This window comes from Quercus lobata, chromosome 9 (assembly GCF_001633185.2).
Source record: "Quercus lobata isolate SW786 chromosome 9, ValleyOak3.0 Primary Assembly, whole genome shotgun sequence".
In the NCBI taxonomy this organism is placed as follows: Eukaryota; Viridiplantae; Streptophyta; class Magnoliopsida; order Fagales; family Fagaceae; genus Quercus; species Quercus lobata.
The window spans coordinates 48,702,419-48,723,312 of record NC_044912.1 but is presented as its reverse complement, the minus strand read 5'-3'; the positions used below and the strand labels follow the sequence as shown (position 1 = coordinate 48,723,312).

Here is a 20,894-nt window from a genome sequence, read left to right as displayed (position 1 = left end):
TTTATTTAAATTTCACTAGGTGTTTTATGAGAAAACAGTAAACAGTTTTTTAAACAGTGAACAAAGAATAATTTACGCAGAAAAGGGAGTGAACAATTTTTTAAATAATGTTGGACAGAAAATAATTTTATGCAGAATGCTTGAAATAGTTTATGCAGAAAACAATGAACAATTTTTATGAGAAAACAGTAAACAGTTTTACTAATGTAGAAAACAGATTTTATGAATTCAGTAAGTAGATTTGAATATACAGTAAATATGATGTCCAGAGGGAAAATTTTATTAATGTAGAAACAGATTTTATCAATACAGAAAAATATATTCGATTATTGTGAAAGTCAAACATGAAAAAGCATTTAGACTTTGCGTTTAAATTTAGAAAACATGATTTCACTAGGTGTTTTGCGAGAAAACAATGAACAATTTTTTAAATAGTTAACAGAAAATAATTTATGCAAAAAAGAGAGTGAACAATTTCATAAATAATGCTGAATAGAAAATAATTTTATGCAAAATCATAGAAATTGTTTATACGAAAAACAATGAACAATTTTTATGAGAAAAAATGAACAATTTTAATTAATGTAGAAATTAAATTCATATTTCGAAATTAAAATCTCTATATTTTACAATGCTTCTATTTAAATAAATAAAAACATAAAAAAAATACTTATTTTTATCTTTATGTTTACTTGTTGTTTATGTACTGTGTAAATTTTTTTTTTTTTTTTTCATTTTATTTATAAAATGTACTCGAGTTTGGTATACTCGAGTATTGTGTAAATGGTACTCGAGTTTACCAAGCTCGAGTACCACATAATTTTTTTTAATCGCACAAATCCAACTCAGTAGTGCCACGGTGGCAGAACTGATGAGGAACTCGAGTTTACCAAGCTCGAGTACCACATAATTTTTTTTAATCGCACAAATCCAACTTAGCAGTGCCACGGTGGCAGAACTGATGAGGAACTCGAGTTTCTGAAACTCGGGTTCTGAAAAAAATGGTACTTTGCCATTTATTTCTGAAACAGTGTTTTGTTGCTAAAAATTTCCAAAAAAGGTAGTATATGGCCATTTTGGCCCTAATCACCACCATCTCTGCCACGGCCACCAATAAGGACCTCGTCTACCTACTATATATTCTTTGAAAATAGCCCCCATTTTAAGTTTCACATTTTTTTTTTTTTTTTGGTTTGTCCTTTCCTACTCATTATTTGTATGCAAGATAATCAGACTCACTTTTGAATTGAAAAAAAAAAGAAAAAGAAAAAGAAGCAATATGAATATATATATATATTAGCATTATGCCCGTGCGATGCTAATATATAATAAAATACATGAATATTTTACTTTTAAGTAATATAATAAATGCATATTGTGTGCAACTAATGTATTATAAAATGTGTATATATATATATATATTACTTTTAAGTTTTATAAAGTCTACTTTTAAGTATTATAGAGTCTGTATTGTGTATTCAAGAGTTAGGCCCTTTTGGATATACACTATTGTCAGTTTTTTTAAGACTTTCTTCTCTCTCTCTGTGTATTAAAATACTTAGTATTCTAAAAAAATAGCATATATATATATATATATATTGAGTTTTAAGGCTCAATTAATCACCAACATATATTTAAATAGAAAAACCTTAAATTTAATAATTAAAAACTATCAAAAACAATAATTGAAATCAAATTTATGTGGAAACCTCAATTCAATAATTGAGAACAATCTAAATTACTAAAAATGTAAAATAATGAAAAGTTTGCAAAAAAATTAATGACAAATTCAAATCCATGTAAGTTTAAAGCAAAGCTTACAAATATTGTTTCATGATATTGGCAAAAAATAATATACGAAAAAAAAATTAAATCATCTTATGCATTCTAAATACAAACATATTGGTAAAAATGTTTATGTAATGAATAAGATATTTTTTTTTCTTATATATATAATTTTGAAATTGTTATTTTAAAATAATAAAAATGTTTAATTATCTTAACCCAACAAAAAAGTTACTAATTTTACTTCTTCAAGGTGATTTTCAAATAGTCAACCAGCTTGGTTCTTCAATTTTACTATTATTTTTATTCTAAAAAATTTGTCTTTAATTAATATTTATGGAAAAATATATGTTACTGATTAAAACTCTTACAATAGATATTGATAATCATAGTGAAATACCATATCAAAACCTCAAAAAAAAAAAATATATCATAAACTTTATAAAAAAAAAACATGCAATAAAATCAACGCCTTACAAAGAATATGAAAATTAAATACAAAAAAAATGTTAATTCAAGAACCTAGTTTATAATTATTAGGGAGACATCCTCTAGCCATATGTATACATGATGCACATATAAACATAACACAATTTTTTTTAGAAGAATATAACACAACTAAAAACCTATAAATAATAATTTAAATTTAATATTAGGAATATAATCTAAATTATTCATAATCTAAAATTAAGAAACTAATACAAATCATAAATTAAGATATAAATGTAGAAAAAGAACAAAGAATGTACCTGTTTGTTTCCTCTATCATTTTGAGAGATGAAAGTATGAGTATGTAATGAAATCCTGAACCAATTATTGTAGAAGAGAACAAATGAGCCGAATTCATGAATTTAAGTACGCATGAGAGAGGTTTTTACTAATTTTTTTGAAGTTAAAAAAAATAGCTTAAACAAAATGAAAAAAATAATAATGAAGAAAGAATGCTTTCCTGCATTGTCAATTGTCATAGGATTTAAGCATTCACATATGGGAGTAAACTTCACTCCAAATATATATAGATAGAGTTCCACTTGATATAAAATTTAAATCCTATTAGAATTAAGATTTCTAATCAATGTGTTTTGTTGCTATCCCATAAAAAAGTGGAATAAAAAAAGTTCAAATGAATAGAAATAAGGAAACGTTGATCTACGTTATTTACAAATTTTTTTTACTTTATCCAAAAAATAGTTTGGTTATAATTTTTTTTTTTTATCCAAAAAACAGTTTGGTAAATCAGTATGAATAGATAATGGACTTGGGTTGTTGCTTTTTTTTTTTTTTTTTTTTTCCTAATGAACTGTATACTTGTGTAGTAATATAATTTAAGTAAAAATAAATAGTAAAGAATTTGGATTGTAATATTAATATTTTTAGTAACTTAGAAATTATAGATAAATTAATAATAAAATGATTAGATGAAGAATTTGAATTGAAATCAATTTAAAATTTTATCAACTTTGAAATTTAGGAGAAGAAGATAAGAACAAATTTTTTTTTTTTTAAATCTAATAAAATTTCTGCAATTTAGTGAAGCTACTTGGTGTAACCACGACTTCTAAGTCCAACTTTTATTATATAATATATATATATATATATATATATATATATATTAACTAATAACAAAATAATCACAAGAAAAGGAAAGCACAGAATCTTCGCTACAGTAAATTGTTTTGTGATAATACACGAGATGCATAGAAGAAATTGTCACACGCAGCTGGATGCTTGATTAGAGACTAGGGTTTTGTTGAGTGTCTTTTTGTAGCTGTGACACAAGTTGTGTTTTGATATGTATGTGTTAGATTTGAGTATTTTTTTGGGACAGTCAAGTTAGGTACCAACACTAATAAGTTATTAGATAGCACTTCAACAAATCTGACTTTTTTCAAGGGTCGAAACCCTTGAAAAAATTATTAAAAAACCTTGAAAAAAATTATTTTAAGAGTCCAATTGATCATTTATAACCTTTCAAACTTATACAGTCAAAAATGAAATTTTGAAGGCCTTCATGGCCCTCAAAACAAGTGCCCTAATCTTATTTTGAGAGTTAACAACGATACTTTTTGGAAGTTGATGGTACCTGTCCATCCTTTATATATGCACATTTTATTTGGGATATGTAGCACCTTCTGATTGGTAGACTATGTCCCTTGGAGGTCTTTGCGCAGTTATTGTATAAACTTTTATAAATAAATAAGACTTTCTGCTTTTATCAAAAAGAAAAAAAAAAAAAAAAAATCAACTACAAGAAAACTTTGGCACTCTTAATAATAACCTATTAATAATAATAATAATAGGAGGGAACCTTATCATCAAAATGCCGAAGAGACTGGAAATTTCAGAAATTGATTTTTTTTCTTAAAAAAAAAAGATTTCCTAGGTAATCGTGAGGGAGACTTGCAATATATCATTTTACAAAAGCAAGTCTTCCACTTGCTGTTGCAGGCCACTTCTTTTTACCAACTTTTATGTCTTTTTCACTAGCTATTTTTTTTTTTTAAGAGGGAAATGGTATGGAATTAAACCATAACAAAGAGTCATACAGAGACAACCTGCAGAGCAGGATAGAAGCTCAAATTACAAACATATCAGCTAGAAATAAAAGAAGTTACACATGGGGGCGTGACTCCAATCCAAAGGTGCTGGGATCTAGTTCTTCTAGCAGAATGAGCAAGCTCATGAGCAACAGAGTTGAAGTTTCTGCTTAAATGTTTGAAGATGCAGGTCTCAAAGGATTCACAAGGTTGAAGAATACTCTGCACAATGTGCCCATAGCTGCTGCCTGTGGCCTTGTCTTGGATTGCTTGAATAGCGTTCTGCGAATCTGATTCAATTATGATCCTGGATAGCTGAAGCTCCTGAGCCAAAAGAACACCATGCTCCAAAGCCATTATTTCCGAAAGTTCAGCAGTAAAACAAACTTGGAGAGGCTTGCTGAGAGCAGCTACAACTTTGCCAAAGCTATCTCTAATGACAACACCAATGCTAGAAGAATTTTCCAAGTCAGAAGACGCCCCATCTACATTTATTTTATGAAAGCCATGAGGAGGGGGAACCCAGCAAGTAGGGGCAGCCCTTGGGAGATTGAAGTCCCACAATGCCGAGCCTACATAATTTTCAACATTACTCTTTGCCATAAGCCACACCTGATTGGAAGGGAGCCCACAACCCTCATGAACAAACTTGTTTCTATTGTACCAGATGGCCCAAGCAATAGTAAAGAAAAGCTCTGAGTCTTGGGGTGTTGCATGGGAGAGAATGAAAATAGTAGAGTCAAGAAAAGATTTTTTAGTATCATGGGTATTCAGTGGATTCTCCAGCCAAAAATTCCAGACCAATGATGAGGACGTGCAGCCAAGGAGGGCATGGTCAAGATTTTCATCTTCATTTTTACAAACCGGGCAGGTCTTGGAATGGGAAATCCCTCTCTGGTTTACTGCTTCCATTGTAGGAAGGCCATTAATACAAGCTCTCCAAGAAAAGATCTTAATTTTAGGTGGGAGATTTAAGTGCCAAAGCTTCCTCCAAATCAGTTTGCACGGGTCTCCGGTTGAACATTCTTCACTCCCATTTGAATCTAGCATGTTGTAAGCTAGATGGTAGGCACTTTTTACAGTGAAGTTCCCCCGGCTATTTCCAATCCAAATGATTTTGTCTTCAGGAAGGTCATGACTTAAGGGAATCTTTAGGATTGTTTCCGCCTCAAAGGGAAGGAAGGCAGCCTTTATTGTGTTTACTCTCCACCACCTTGTCATTGGATCAATTAGAGAGGAGACCATTGGGAATTGAGGGATATTGCTTGGAGGTGAGATGACTTTGTAGGTAGATGGTGTTGGCAGCCATTTGTCATCCCATATGTGAATTAGCTTCCCATTCCCCACTCTCCACCGGGTTCCCTTCCTTATAACTTCAAGGCTGCTGTGGATGCTTCTCCAAGAGTATGATGGGGAGTTTCCAACGGCTGCATTTAGGATGTCCCCGGTAGGAAAATATCTAGCCTTGAGAACCCTTGCCACAAGAGTGTTAGGATTTTGGAGAATGCGCCAAAGTTGCTTTGCTAGCAAAGCTTTGTTAAAAGCTTGCAAATTCCTGAAGCCCATACCTCCATTACCCTTTTGCTTACACATGGTTTTCCAACTGACCCAACACATTTTGGTTTCTTGTTGCCGTTGGCCCCACCAGAAGTTCCTCATCATACTTTCAATTTCTTCGCATAGGCTTTGAGGAAGAAGAAAGCACCCCATGGTGTATGTGGGGATTGCCTGGGCAACTGCTTTAATGAGGATTTCTTTCCCACCCATGGAGAGGAGTTTCCTTTTCCATCCGGCAAGTTTCTGCCCAATTCTTTCCTTCAGAATAGCAAATACCTGCGTCTTTGATCTCCCAATAAAAGATGGGAGGCCCAAATACTTTGTATGTCTAGTATCTTGCATTGGGCCAAGATTAGCCAAAATCTCTTCCTTGGCTTCTTGAGATGTATTGGGGCTGAAAAAGATTGAGGACTTATCTGTGTTGATTTTCTGCCCCGAGGCATTCTCATACTTCTGAAGGATAAGCTTCAGCATCCGGCTTTCCTCCACACTAGCTTTGCAAAAAAGAATACTGTCATCCGCAAAGAGAAGGTGAGTGACTCTTGGGCAGCCCCTACAAATGGAAATGCCAGTCAACAGCTGGTCCCGGACAGCCTTATTAATGAGTGCAGAAAGCCCCTCAGTGCAAATGAGAAAGAGGGTTGGAGAGAGGGGGTCTCCCTGTCAAAGCCCCCGGGTGGGAGTGATATTACCACAAGCAGTCCCATTTATGAGAACTGAATATGAGACCGTAGAAATGCATCTCATAACAAGATCAATCCATTTTGAACTAAACCCCAATTTTTCCATGACCCCTTTTATGAAACACCATTCAACCCTGTCAAAAGCTTTACTCATATCTAGTTTTGTAGCCATATAGCCAACTCCCCCTGCATTTTTATGATTTAGATAGTGCATCAACTCAAAAGCCACAAGAACATTATCAGTAATTAACCTGTCTGGAATGAAAGCACTTTGATTTTCTGAGATAATATGAGGGAGAATGACTTTGAATCTATTAGCAATAGTTTTAGATATGAGTTTATAAACTACATTGCAAAGACTTATGGGTCGAAAATCCGTCATTCTTTTGGGGTTATTTACTTTGGGAATGAGGGCAATGTTTGTTTTATTTAGACATGCCATAGACAAATTATTATTGAGAACATTTAAGACCATATTAGTGATGCTACTACCCACAATGCTCCAATATTTTTGATAAAAGATAGCGGACATACCATCAGGGCCGGGAGCTTTAGTAGGGTGGATCTGTTTGAGAGCAATGGCCACCTCCTCTCTAGTGAAGTTTCTGTTCAGGTTTTGATTCATTTCTTTAGTCACCCGAGTAGGTATGGCATCAATAATCTCATCTATCTCGGAAGAGGAAGCTGATGCATAGATGTTGTTAAAATAATCTATGGCTGCCTGAGCAATATTTTCCTTTCCATCACACCATCAGCCACGACTGTCCCAAATTCCGAGGATAGTGTTCTGCTTGCGGCGCTCAGAAGCTTGGGCATGAAAGAAGCTGGTGTTTTTGTCACCTTCTCTAAGCCAATGCGCTTTGGCTCTTTGTCCCCAGTAAATCTCCTCATCATCAAGGAGATCATTGATTTCTCGCCTTAGACAATTAATTTCAGCGCTTAAAGATCCATCGTTGTCTTGTAGGGTTAGAGAATTCAAAGCATTCCTTTTTTCCTGGATCTTTTTTGGAATCTGGCCAAACGTTTTTGAACTCCATTTTTTTAACTCCACAGCACAGTTAAAAAGGTTAGACATGATTCCCTCCGGAGTACCAAGGTCAAGATTCATTCCCCATGAATTTTCAATAACAGTTTTACATTCAGCATTCTTAGCCCACATTGCTTCGAAATGAAAACATTTAGCTCGGCTTTGGCGCTGAAATGTTGGGTCAGAGATAAGCAGCGCACAGTGGTCGGATGTTGAATCAACCACATGATGGGCTTTCATTCCCCCAAATTTTTCTATCCATTCTAAGTTTGCCAAAGCTCTATCAAGCCTTAAATATATCCTGTTCTCCCCATCTTGCATGTTACACCAAGTAAAATCAGAGCCGTAGTAGCCTAAATCTTTAAATGCACAATAGTCAACTACCTTCCTAAACCCATCCATTTGTTGTTGAGATCGAATGGCTCCCCCTTGTTTTTCAAAGTTTGATAAAATTTCATTAAAATCACCTAGACATAACCAAGGGAGATGTAATTGATTGTTTAGGAAAGCTAATAAATGCCAGGATTCGTACCTTCTATGAGTCTCCGGATGGCCATAAAAACCCGTCAATCTCCATTTGTAGCTGCTCTCTGTGTCGTTAATTACCGCATCTATGTGGTTCGGAGAGTAGCTTTTGATTTCTAAATCAACATCTTTAGCCCACAGCATAGCTAAGCCCCCCTTCCGACCGACACAAGGAACAAATAGACCATTAGCCAGCCCTATTCTGCTCTTTATTCTTTCCATCCTTTTGTTTTTTGCTTTTGTCTCCATCAAAAATACTACTTTGGGATTCCACCGTCGCACCATATCGTGCAACGCTCGAACTGACCGGGGGTTCCCAAGTCCCCGGCAGTTCCAACTTAGGGGATTCATGGCTCTCGGCGATGCTGCCTTGCAGTCACCGCCGATCTCTCATCAGTTTGTGTTAGGTCCCCTGTATTTACTAGTCGTTGCTTCTTCTGAGGAACTTCTAATTTTTCATCTTCTTCAGAAATTAGCTTCCCGGCTCTCTTAGTCCCACTGTTTATAAATTGAAACTCCTTACCTGGGCTTTTATTTTTCCCTTTTTCCCTTGCCATTCTTTTCCATTGGCTTGTAATCTTTTTTTTCTCCTCTAAGCCTTGGCCCGTGTTCTCCAGACCAGCTTCTTTTTTCTCTCTTTGATCACTTGTGGGCTTAATAGGGCTGCTCACTTCCATCTCTTGCTTTTCGGAATGGGCTTTCTGGCCCACTAAAGAATAAGCATCCTCAGAGTCCACTAAGACCATACCACAGCACGTTGAGTCAGTTAGAGGCCTTTGACTCAAGTCACATGCTAGTTCATTCCCCAAATTCCTCGTTGTTTCACGCGCTAAGTCTGGAGGAGGATGATTTTCCAGCTCACATGTGCTCCCATATTTCGAAACTTCACATGGCAATTTTGAAAAGGAGCTAGTTTTCCGATCACATGCATCTGACGTAGCAACAGTAAATTGTACCTTCTGATTTGACTGGGCACATGCTGCCTCCTGTGCACCGTCTCCCTCACTGTGGCCACCAGCTTGTTCAAAATTTTTTGAACTTCAAGCTCGCTGGTTCTTTATACTGCTTGAGAGTCCATCGCCACAATCGGACACCGAAGTAGATGAAATCTTCGTTGCAGTGGCATTGTTTCCTTCAAACCGGTCTGCACTACCCTCGCCACGGTCCCCATTGCTGGTTGAGCGAGATTTCTCTGTGCCCATTTTGGAATTCCCCTGTGCTCGAAGCCACTCGCCATATTGCCTGGGATTTTGCTGGTTTGAGAGCTCTTTACAGCGCTTCTCGTCATGACCCAGCCTCCCGCACTGAAAGCAAAAGATGGGGAGTCTTTCATACTTGAAATTAACCCAAAATTTTTCACCTTCCATACTAGCAATTTTTCCTCCTCTTCTGAGTGGTTTTTCCAGCTGAAGGTCCACTCTAATTCTCATAAATTTCGCCTGGTCTGACTGTCTTGCTCGCCGATCAACTTCAATGAATCTTCCTATATTATTCCCAAGCTCTCTACCCACTTCATCAGACATGAGCTCAAAGGGAAGACCCCAAACCTGGACCCAAAAGGGAGAGTGTGTGAAGCTGATATTTGTGGCAGAGAGTCCTCTTTTCCATCTACACAGCAGTAACAAATTGTTTTCAAAATTCCACAGCCCATTTTGTTCCACCCATTTCATTTGGTACTCCGAACTGAACTTGAACTGCATAATACTGTTACCCACTTCCACGATCTGTAAATCCGAGCCCATTTTCCATGCCATCCGTAGGGTGTTCTTCAACGCTCTTAAGTTCTGGTTTCTATCCACTAGAAGACGCCCAAAAAGACTGAGTGAGCACTCCTCCAGCAGATCCGATTTACACCTTGACTTAATGTAGATTTCCTCTTCTTCTTCTTTGGTGAGACTGAGGTTAGACAGACCCTCCACTACCGTGTTGTCCATGGTAGTGATGGGGAGAAAAAAAAAAGAAAAGAAATCTCTAGGAAGGAACCCTTACTGTGTAATGAAAGGGAGAGAAAGCTCGGCTAGAGAAGACGAGAGAGACACTCCTACTTGGGAGAGAAAAAGTTGTCAAGCTATTTTTTTTTTTTTTTTTTTTTTCACTAGCTATTCATGTCGCTTCTTTTTCTTTCTTTTATTTTACTTTTAATTCAAAAGCGAGTCTGATTATCTACCATGCAAATGAATGATCAAAAAAAGACAAAGCCCATGCAGTGTGAAAGTGAAACCACAGAAAAGGGTGGAACTTAAAATCGTGGCTATTTTCAAAGAATATGGGTGTGTTTGGATAGAACGTATTTTGTTGAAACTGAAAACTGAAAACTGAAAACACTGTAACAAAATAATTTTTAAATGTGTGAATAGTATCGTGGGACCCATTTTTAATGAAAAAGTGACTGAAAAGTGTAATTTGTGGGTCCATGAACAGTGCACAAATGCACTGTTCACGGACAAAAAGTCAACAAGTGCGGCTAAAAAAAAAAAAAAAAAAAAGCTGAAACGCAGGAAACGCTAAACGTGGACGCAGAAGCTGAATACAAACACACACTAAATTGGTTCAGCTCATAAATCGAGTTCTAGAGACTCGATTTTCAGGTGAACGCCACGTGGAAAAAAAGTCAAATTAAACGCGATCAGAACATGAAAACCGAGTATTTGAGACTCGATTTATAAGCCCTAAATTGAGTCTTTTAAACTCGAGATGTTAGTAAAAAAATATAATTTTGTAACAATGCTTCCTAATTATATCATTTGGCAAACAGGATTAATTCCCAATTTTGGCCTTTTGGAAACTCCCATTTTCTATTTTCTGTTTTCATCGGTCTCTCTCAAATTTTTGAGTTTTGAGTGATAGAAACATCACTCAAAAACCAAGCCAAATAAAATTTTTCTGGTGGAACCCACAAGTTTTGAATCATGAATTATGAAAACTAAATGAAATCATGCCTGTTTGGTTTGTAATTTGTCATCACTCAATTTTCATTACTCAATTTTCATCACTTATTACTCTTCATTTAAAATACCTCAATTTTCCAAACCCCCTATTTGGCACCTTAACTCAGACCCAATTTTCAACTTCAAAAGTTGCGGCTGGGTTTCACCAAAAAAAAAAAAAAAAAAAATCCATTTGTCAAACATTGCGGCTGGGTATGTGGGTTTAATTACGAAAATGTCATTGAAAACTAAGTTTTGGAAACTGAAAACATCTAAAATATGTTTTCAGTTTCCATAACTCTTCACTCAAAAATCAGATAATTGAGCGATGAAAATGATGATCCAAAACTCATCCAAACAAATGCTCATCCGTGGGACCCACACGATTTGGATAATGGAAACAGAAAATTGAGTAATATCACTCAAAACTCATCACATTCAAACAAGCTCTGAGTTTTGTAGGTTTTCAAACAGCCTCAATTCTGTGTTAGGTTTATCCAGTGGAAGTGGATACTTTAAAAATGGATAATAAGGAAAACAAAAAAAAAAAAAGTATATATGTACTAGTTTTTGAGTAGTGCGCATCACTTAATAGGGTGCAAGGTGCAGATCTGGTTGACTAACTGGGTTTTATGCATGTACACTTGATTTGTAAATGGCCAAGTGGACTATAACGAAAAAACAAATTAAACGGATAGGAGAAAGAAAATTACCCAAGTGGGAAAGTACATATGTATGTTTGGATTTGGGTTTTCGCCTCACGTTTTGCATCTGCGTTTCTCTTTCTTCTTTTTATTTTTTTTTATTTTAGCCATTATGTTGGACTTTTTCACCCGTGCACTGTTCACACCAACAAAATGGGTGGTAGACAATGTACACCAGTGGGCCACATGCATTGTTCACTTGACCCACAAACTTCACTTTTTAATAATTTTTCATTAAAAATAGGTTGCACGGTACTATTTACACATTTAAAAATTATTTTACTACAGTGTTTTCAGTTTTCAGCAAAACAAGCTGTATCCAAACGAACCCAGTCGTTGGTTCATCATACTATTATTTTTGTTGGCTTTGGATTCCTTTGTATAAAGACAAAATTAAGAAGATTAGATAGGGAAGGAACTCATCTCGCATGTGTCAACTCTATAGATGTATGCGCCAATTGCCAAGTGTGAAAGAATGAGTTATTTCTTCATTATATATAATGTTTTGATCTTTTAATTACTTTCGCGTAAGGCATTATTTACATGATATTTTGGGTAGAATTGGATTGAAATTAAGGATGTTGTTTGGGTTATATATATATATGAGAAACAAACATATACAAGGGAGAGGAAAAATTGTTCTAACATAAAGATATATTACAAACTCCATTCACTACAAAAAAAAAAAGGCTATAGCTGCATTTGCAAAACGCAGCTATAGCCAATAAAAAAACGCAGCTAAAGGCTATAGCTGCGTTTTCGGAGCCGCGTTCTCAAACACTGCCTATGCAGCGAGGCTATAGACCCATGCGGGGACCTAGAGCTGCGTTTTTAAAAACGCAGCCCAAACCGTGGTCTGTAGCTGCGTTTCAGACAGCCTAGAGCCGCGTTTTTTAAGAACCACAGAGGCGTCACCTATAGTCGCGTTTTTAATACAAACGCGGCCATAGGTGACACAAGAGCTGCGTTTGAAACGCAGCCCAAATACCGTTTATAGCCGCGTTTTATTTGCCCTATAGCCACATTTGTTGGCCCACATCGGTTCAAGACCTATAGCTGCGTTTTATATAAAAACGCGGCTATAGACCGTGCTTGAGCTGCATTTTGAACGCAGCTATAGTTTTTTTTTTTTTTTTTAATATTTTTTTTTCTTCCTCAACACAGTACTGCCCAAAACAAAACCTGTAATTCCACAGTACTCAGATGCAACAATACTAACCAACAAAAGAAATTGCATATATGAAATCATTACCAAATTGCATATATATTTGATACTATATAGTATCCAAAATATTAATTACATAAACGATACTTTTACATAAACAAAACATATCCAAAAGTTCCCAACAAACATATCCATAACTAGTCCTATAGTACCATATATGTTTTTTAAAATCAAGATATGTTGTTGTCAAAAGCATGTTTTATTCGGACCATTGGTCCATATAGCAATCTCTCTCTCTCTCTCTCTCTCTCTCTCTCGTGCGTGTCATGGGTTCTTAAAGCAGCTGACCAATCTCAGTCAGTGCAGTAGGACACATTGTATAATTACAAGAAAGAATGGTCCAAGGTATTGATTAGAAGATTTGAGCCCGGAACTTTATGGATTACATGAAGCAGAGAACCATTAATTAGACCAATCACTTGGTCTTGGTCAATAGAAGCTTATAGCTGTAAAAATTTTCCCCCCCACATAACAAAGTATACATGCTTAAATTGACAATGAAATTTTCTTTAAACTTTACCTGTTTTTGAGTCAGCAACAAGGTTCCGGACTTCTAATCTGCAATGCACATATTGGAGCTTTGATGGTACTGATCAGTTTTGCCAAGAAAGTAAAGAATATTAAAATTTCAGTTAATTTTGGATAGTCATATGCAAAATAGGAACATTGACCAAGGAAGAAAGAAATTAACTCAGATGCTTTGATCAAAGGAAATTTGTGAAAGAAAACCAAGAGAACTGAAACTCATTGTTTTTCCAAGTAGTGTGTCACCAACTGGCTCTCCAAGCTTTCTCTACCTTACAACAATTTGCATCTCATTCTGCAAGAATAATGCAAATTGTCTAGATTAAAAAATTCAAGAAATTTAAACGATGTACATAGGTGTAAAGTCAATCACATAATCATAAACTCCCGTGTATATGAGCACCACACTATAAACAAAGAAGCAAAGAAAAAATTTTGCAAAGGCGTGTATTTACATATATGTACACACGTGAATTACCATCCCAACAAACAACACATCCTAACAATTATGTCAAACTTGTAAAAATTTAATTAACCACCTAACATTGATTTTGGCCTCAAATTTTTTTGTTTAAGAGAATAGAGAGCCCTAATTTTAAATGCAGTAATTCTAAAAGTCACGACAAGTTTCACAGCTGCTGAGGTGAAACATTGTTAATGGTAAATAACAAAATGACATCAATAGTGGACCCATATAAGAACCAATAAAAACTTGCCAGCTCAACTATTTTGAATATTTTTTTGCCTATAGCATAACTCTTTCAAATGAAATAGCTCATCGCACTTGTTAAAAACTAATAAAAATCAGTTACCAATATCTTGCATCAAAGAGTGTTTCAAACACGTATTGTGGCAAAACCTCTACTATAATTTTGGAAAACCCTTCCTTCGTGTGTGTGTGTGTGTGTGTGTTCAAGCATGCCAATGAGTTATAGCTCAACTAGGCACTTCCTTATCACATGATAATTTGTTGGAGGGTGAGACTCTGGTTGAAGACCCACTGGCTGCATAACTTACCACTCAAAAAAAAAAAAAAAGTGTGTGGGTATGTGCAATGTGCTTCTGGGTGCCTGGTTGAGTAATGCACTTGGTGGTGTCACGTAGATGCAGGTCACCCAAACATAAGTGCCTGGTTGAGTAATGCTCAATGGTTGCATCCTGCTATTAGCATTGCTTTGCGAGATGAAAGTAGGCTGATAAGCAAGCGAATGAAACACCTTCTATATGAGGTAAATTACTTTTTTATATTTGCTTAGCAGAGACAGAGAAAGAGAAGAAAAATGACAACTTGATAGTCACTGGGCACCCATTGGGAGTAGAAACATCTTTGTTAGAATTATGGTAAAATGATTAAATTTACCATTTTCTAAAATTTTAAACTTTTGGGATAAGCGGTAATTTAACATAGTATCAGAGCAAAATGTCCTAAGTTTAATCTATGTCTCCACTCTACCTCCCATTTAAAATGTTAAAAAATCCCACATGTTGGGTCTCACTTATCAAGGAGGAGTGTTAGAATTATGGTTAAATGATTTAATTTACCATTTCCTAAAAGCTCAATCTTTTGGGACAATTGGTAATTCAACAATTTGTTTATTTCTTAAAATAAAATCTTATTGGATATTGATCTGGTTTATTTTTTTTTATCATACTCCTTATTTTTCTGCTGTCACTTCACATAAATTGCTGTTTGGGTAAAAGCTTGTTCCTGCAGTGAATAGAATCTTCTCACTATCTGTTAAAGTGCAAGGGCTCATAGTTTTGAGATAAGGTGTAATATCTCTGAATTTGATAGTGTTCAGAATCAAATTCACATGTTAGTGAGAGCTACATGAACCTACATTGTAACTAAATTTACTCTACAAAATTTTGACACACTGAACTTGATGGTGAAGCCACACCATTTTTTTGAACTGTTGAATTGAATTAATGTTAATATTCACATTGAGGCATTACAATTATGGAATAAGAACAAATAGATCCTGGAACCTAAGGAGATTGGTGCATCAATCCCAAAATATTAATTTGCCACTGAGTGGACCAACAGTTATATGATGCTTACAAACACTAACTTTGACAAAACCCCTGGGACTTGATTTTTACATTTCTGATTTATACTGGAATGGTGCTGAGATGAATGTTTTGCTAAAGATTTTGCTTTATGAACTCTGAAAATTTGTTGTGCGTAAGGCCTTCATTATATAACGTCTAGAAAAATTGTAAATTATACATAGAAAATAAAAAATGGAGATTCCAGTGATATGACATGAAAACTATGAAGACATGTATGGTTGGCAGGAAAAAAATTGTAGTCTTTTGTTCTGTATTTTACCCTTGAGAAGAAAGTTAGTCAATCTCCTGCTGATGTTGGGTTTACAAATAGTAGAATTTCACTATGCAGCCATTCTAGTGTTTAATCAATCACAACTTCCTTATATTCAATCTCAGGTGTAAAAGATTTAGCAAAAATCAAGCTACCTCGGTTAGGTTAAGTTAACCTGTAATGACCCAAGGAAAGCCCTAGCTACATTTGCGCCTGTGCCCCCAAAAGGACTAGTCAAGTTGTAGTTGGGGCTCCTCATAAGTGCTTATATATCCAAGATCCACTTGGTAAACACCCAATGTGGGACCCAAAATACACCCGCACAACACACACTCATCCAATTCAATCCACGTAACCAGGTATTATATTACCAGTCCAGCTGCAGCCTCATTTTTTATCTGGAAGGTAACTTGAGGTCAAGGGAGGCAGATCTCTCTTCTTGAACTAACCATGTTAAACCACTGTCTAAAATGTTGTTTGATACCATTTTTGGTTTACAGTGGACTTGTTCAACTTGTTTTTTGCTTTGTTAATTGGTCTTTTTGTATCCTACTTTAATAGTAGAAGCTGCTTAAGAATTCTAATGATTAGCTTTGCAAGGATTCATAAAACATTTTAGGTACCAATATAAATTGAATATTCCTACTATGACTATATAAAAGCCAATTTATGAATTATGAACTAGCTAATGGTATGATCAGTTTGTAAGGTTTGCCTATATTGGGTCAAAGGAAATTGTATTTGTGAAGGAGGGTAAAGATGTTAACAACTCCTACCCCTGTAGCTTATGGTTGGTAACAATTTTTTTTTTTTTTTTTTTTTGATGATATGGAATTGAACCAGGACAGGGCCCTTTGGACCACTCCTAGGGAATTAAGTAAACCATAGATACACAACCTCACCTGACAGAACCACATATCAGGTAATCCAGAGGAACTCCTTGTGGGGATCCAACCAAGGATGTTTGGGTATACAGCTAATCCAAGCCCTCTACCACTAGGTTGCACCTTGACAAGTATGGTTGGTAACAAATTATTTAGTGTAAGTTTTGCCTATATTTAGTATAGGAATAAAATTTAAATTTCTACCAACCTTGGGGTTTGTGCTTGGCTAGGATTTTGGTCCTTGTTCCCACCTTGGTATGGTCCTAATATATGCATGTCCATACTCCATAGCTATTCTTATGTTAGATACACATGCATATATGCAAAAGACTTTCATAAGGTTATTGTTTAAGGCAAGGCTAGTTTGTGTCTTTTTATCTAGTACGTTTTTAAGGTGAGGCTAAATTGTAAATTGAGGAGGCCCAAAGGAACTTTGACTTTAGACACAAATTATTAGAAGCTGAGACTGCAGCTTTTCTTACAAAGAGGGCTAAATCCTTCCTCTTCCTAGTTAAAATAGGGTCAGTGATCTTTCTAGAATTTGGGGAACTGCAATTCTTCAGTTTTGTAACAAATTATGTCGATTTGTTGGTTAAGATATTACTGTACTAGAGCAACTTGAATTACCCACATGGTCAATTAATGGATGGAGAGAAGCATGAAGGTCTATCACCCAAAGAAAATGAAACAGATGACGATCTGAATAATAGTCTCATTCCCAATGAAAAATTATTGAATTGTTCAAATAACTGAAATGGTTACTCCATAAAATATTAACCAAGTGGTCTAATCCCCAGGGCAGCCCCACTACCAAATGGCACTGCAGCTAGCCGTATGTGTAAAACCCTGCCATGGGCAGGACAAGATTAGAACTCATAGGTGACACCTAGACCAAGGTATACAATCTGATTTCTAGTGTAATGAATTGATAAATTGAAGAAGACATCCTTCATTAGATCATCACATACGTGGTCTACTGTATTGTCTTGGTGAAAGTAGTTCCATTATAAGTTTTTTCTATTTTCTGAAAACGAAACAGAGCAGTGGAATATGAAAAAGAACTCACCGGAAGCCATTGTTGGATGGATGGTACTAATTCGTAATTTAGGGCTTGGTTGGTTCCTGGTGAAGGAGAAAAACCTGAAACAGAACTCCTTCAGAAATCACAAGGCGTAGAAGTATGAGAATAAGACTAAACAATCTCAGTGCTCCACAGGAAAAAAATTTTAACAGCAAAAAAAAAATTGAAAAAGAACAAACGTGACAATGGACATGGAAAATGGAGAGGGAGAGAGAGAGATAGTGGTCACCTGTGAGAAGATCTAGAAACTTGATCAAGTGGAGTGACAGCCTACCGGCGACGGAGTGAGCCTCACCAGTGAAGAGCTTCGGTCTCTTCGGTCAGCAAATTTTTCGGGTTTTGATGAGGGAGGAGAGGTGAGGTTTGTGGGTAGTGGGTTGAGAGCACAGCGGCGAGATTGGATCAGGAGGTTGAGCTGAGATAGTGAGAGCTGAGATTGGGGATTGGGAAATTTCAAGTGTTGGAAAAAAATTAGGGTTTGTTTCATTTATACCAGATGTGGAGCTGCGTTTTATTGAACGCAGCTCCAAACGTATTTGAGCTGCGTTCAATAAAACGCAGCTCTATATCAGATGGAGCTGCGTTTTTTAAATGCAGCTCAGGGAAAGATTAAAAAAATATATATATTCCCGGCTGAGCCTTCACTTAAAACGTAGCCTCAGCCGAACAGAACGCGGCTCCACCCTTGGTCTATAGCCGCGTTTTTTAAACGCGGCTATAGAACAAGGTTCAAACTGCTACCTGGAGCTGCGTTTTAAAGAAACGCAGCTCAAAAACGCGGCTTAAACTCGCGTTTTTAGTATTCAAAAGTCATAATAACTTTTAAGTGAGGGTATTGAATTTTATATCAAATGTCTATTATGTCGATTTGGACTATATAAATATTTATAAGAAATTCTAACTTTGACTTAGTCCTTTTAGAGCATGAGGCATAATTTTAATAGTATTTTTCTTAATTTTGACAATTAGTTTAGGGTATGTTTTAAATAGAGTGGGAAGATAAAAATGAAAGGTGACTGAGCTAAAGTTAGCATATTTTGGCCACATTTCTCTCTTATCTCTACTCTCTCGTCTTCCTTCCCTTGTCTAAATCATGAAATTAAATGTTATACTTGTAAGATTATTTTTTTTTATTTTTTATTTTGTAGAATAGGTTGAGCTTGTACTCGTTGATTACCTTGTTATATACTCTCGTCACTACAAAAAACGCGGGTTATAGCCACTTTTTTTAGCCGCATTTAAAAAAATGCGGCTATAGGTCTAGCCAAATAAATTTTTTTTAAGGGTGAACCTATAGCCGCGTTTTTAAAAAACGCAGCAATAGGTCTAGCTGAACAATTTTTTAAGGGGGACCTATAGTTGCGTTTTTAAGAAACGTGACTATAGCTAACCTATAGCTGCATTCTATAGGTCCAACCGAATAATTTTTTTTAAGAGGGACCTATAGCTGCATTTTTTAAAAGCACGGCTATAGCTAACCTATAGGTCTACCCGAACAATTTTTTTAAACGGGGACCTCTAGCTACGTTTTAAAATGCAACTAAAGGTCCAGCCGAATAAATTTTTTTTTAAGGGGGACCAATAGTAGTTGTGTTTTTAACAAACACAGCTATAGCTAACCTATAGTTGTGTTTTCAAACGTAGCTATAGGTCCAACAGAACAATTTTTTAAAAGGGGGACCTATAGCTGTGTTTTTAACAAATGCAGCTATATGTAACACCAAAAAAAAAAAAAAAAAAAAAAAAAATTTCTTGCTTTTCCCACGTACCCCCCACTTTCCCACCTACATCCCCACTTTCATCTTTTCTTTCTTTTTTCTTTCTTCCTTCTTCAGTACAACTCCAGCGTAAGTCTTCTTTTCTTTGGAGCTGCTGCTTCTTTTTTTCTTTTTTCTTTCTTTCTTTCTTTCTTTCTTTTTTTCTTCTGTTTTTGCTCCTTTCTTCTGCAAGTCAAGCTAGGTTCTTTTTTTTTTTTTTTTTAAACCTTTTTCTTTCTTCCTTCTTCACTCCAGCACAACTTTTTTTTTCTTTGTTTCTTTGCAACTACTTCTTCTTTTTTCTTTTTCTTTTTTCTTTCTTCTTTTTTTTCTTCATCTCAAGCACACTAATTTGTCTATAGATCTAGTGTTTTTTTTTTTTTTTTTTTTTGTTATTTTATATTTAGTTAGTAAGAAAATGGAGGAAATGTTGAAAATTTTGAATGAAGTGGATATTCTAGCAATATTTGTGTCTATATCTTGATTTGGATTTGAGTTTTGATTTTGAATTTTTTGGATTTGTGCTTGAACTTGTGCTATTGTGTTGCTGATATTGTGCTTTTGTTTAAATGGGTTTGTGTTCTTGAGCTTGTTCTTTTGTGTTTCTGAGCTTGTGCTTTTGTGTTCCTTGAATGGATTTAGTGTTAGATTTGGGTTGGTTTTGTTAAATGAGAGGAGATTCATGGGTTTATGTTCTTATATTTTAGAGCACATTGTTTTTGTATTGTCAGTATGTTGTGCTTGATTTTCAATTTTCTGGGTGTATTTGTATTGTGAGTATGTTGTGTTTGATTTTGAATTTTCTGGGTTTGTGTTTGATTTTGAATTTTTTGGGTTTGTTTTTTATTTTGAATTTTCTAGGTGTGTTTGTATTGTGAGTATGTTGTGTTTGATTTTGAATTTTCTGGGTTTGTGTTTGATTTTGAATTTTTTGGGATTGTGTTTAATTTTGAATTTTTTTGGTTTGAATTTTGAATTTTTTGGGGGAAAAAAAAAGCCCAGGAATTTTTTTTTTTTTTGTTAAAAAAAAAAACCTATAGTTGCGTTTCAAAAACGCAGTTGTAGGAAGCTTTAGCCGCGTTTTTAAAATGCAGCCAAAACTATACCTATAGCTACGTTTTAAACGCAGCCCAAAGCGGGTCTATAGCCGCGTTTTTTACAAAACGCAGCTATAAGTCTTGGCCTATAGGGGGTGAAAAAACACAGCTATAAGGGTACTTGTAGCCGTGTTTATAAAAACGCGATTATAGGTCCCCGCAGGGGGCTATTGTCGTGTAGGATAAGCCGCGTTTGAAAACGCGGCTATCAAACGCGGCTCATAGTCTATGACTGCGTTTTTTAAACGCGGCTATAG

General features: G+C 35.4%; 1 long non-coding RNA gene across 1 annotated transcript; it reads right to left on the bottom strand.

The window, feature by feature from the left end:
* Positions 1-13,717: 13,717 nt before the first annotated feature.
* LOC115958964 lies at positions 13,718-18,160 on the bottom strand. Its single transcript, XR_004084734.1, has 3 exons — positions 18,013-18,160; positions 17,769-17,842; positions 13,718-13,790 (listed from the first exon to the last, which is right to left on the bottom strand). It is a non-coding gene; the product is annotated as an uncharacterized LOC115958964 (long non-coding RNA).
* Between the last annotated feature and the right edge of the window lie 2,734 nt (positions 18,161-20,894).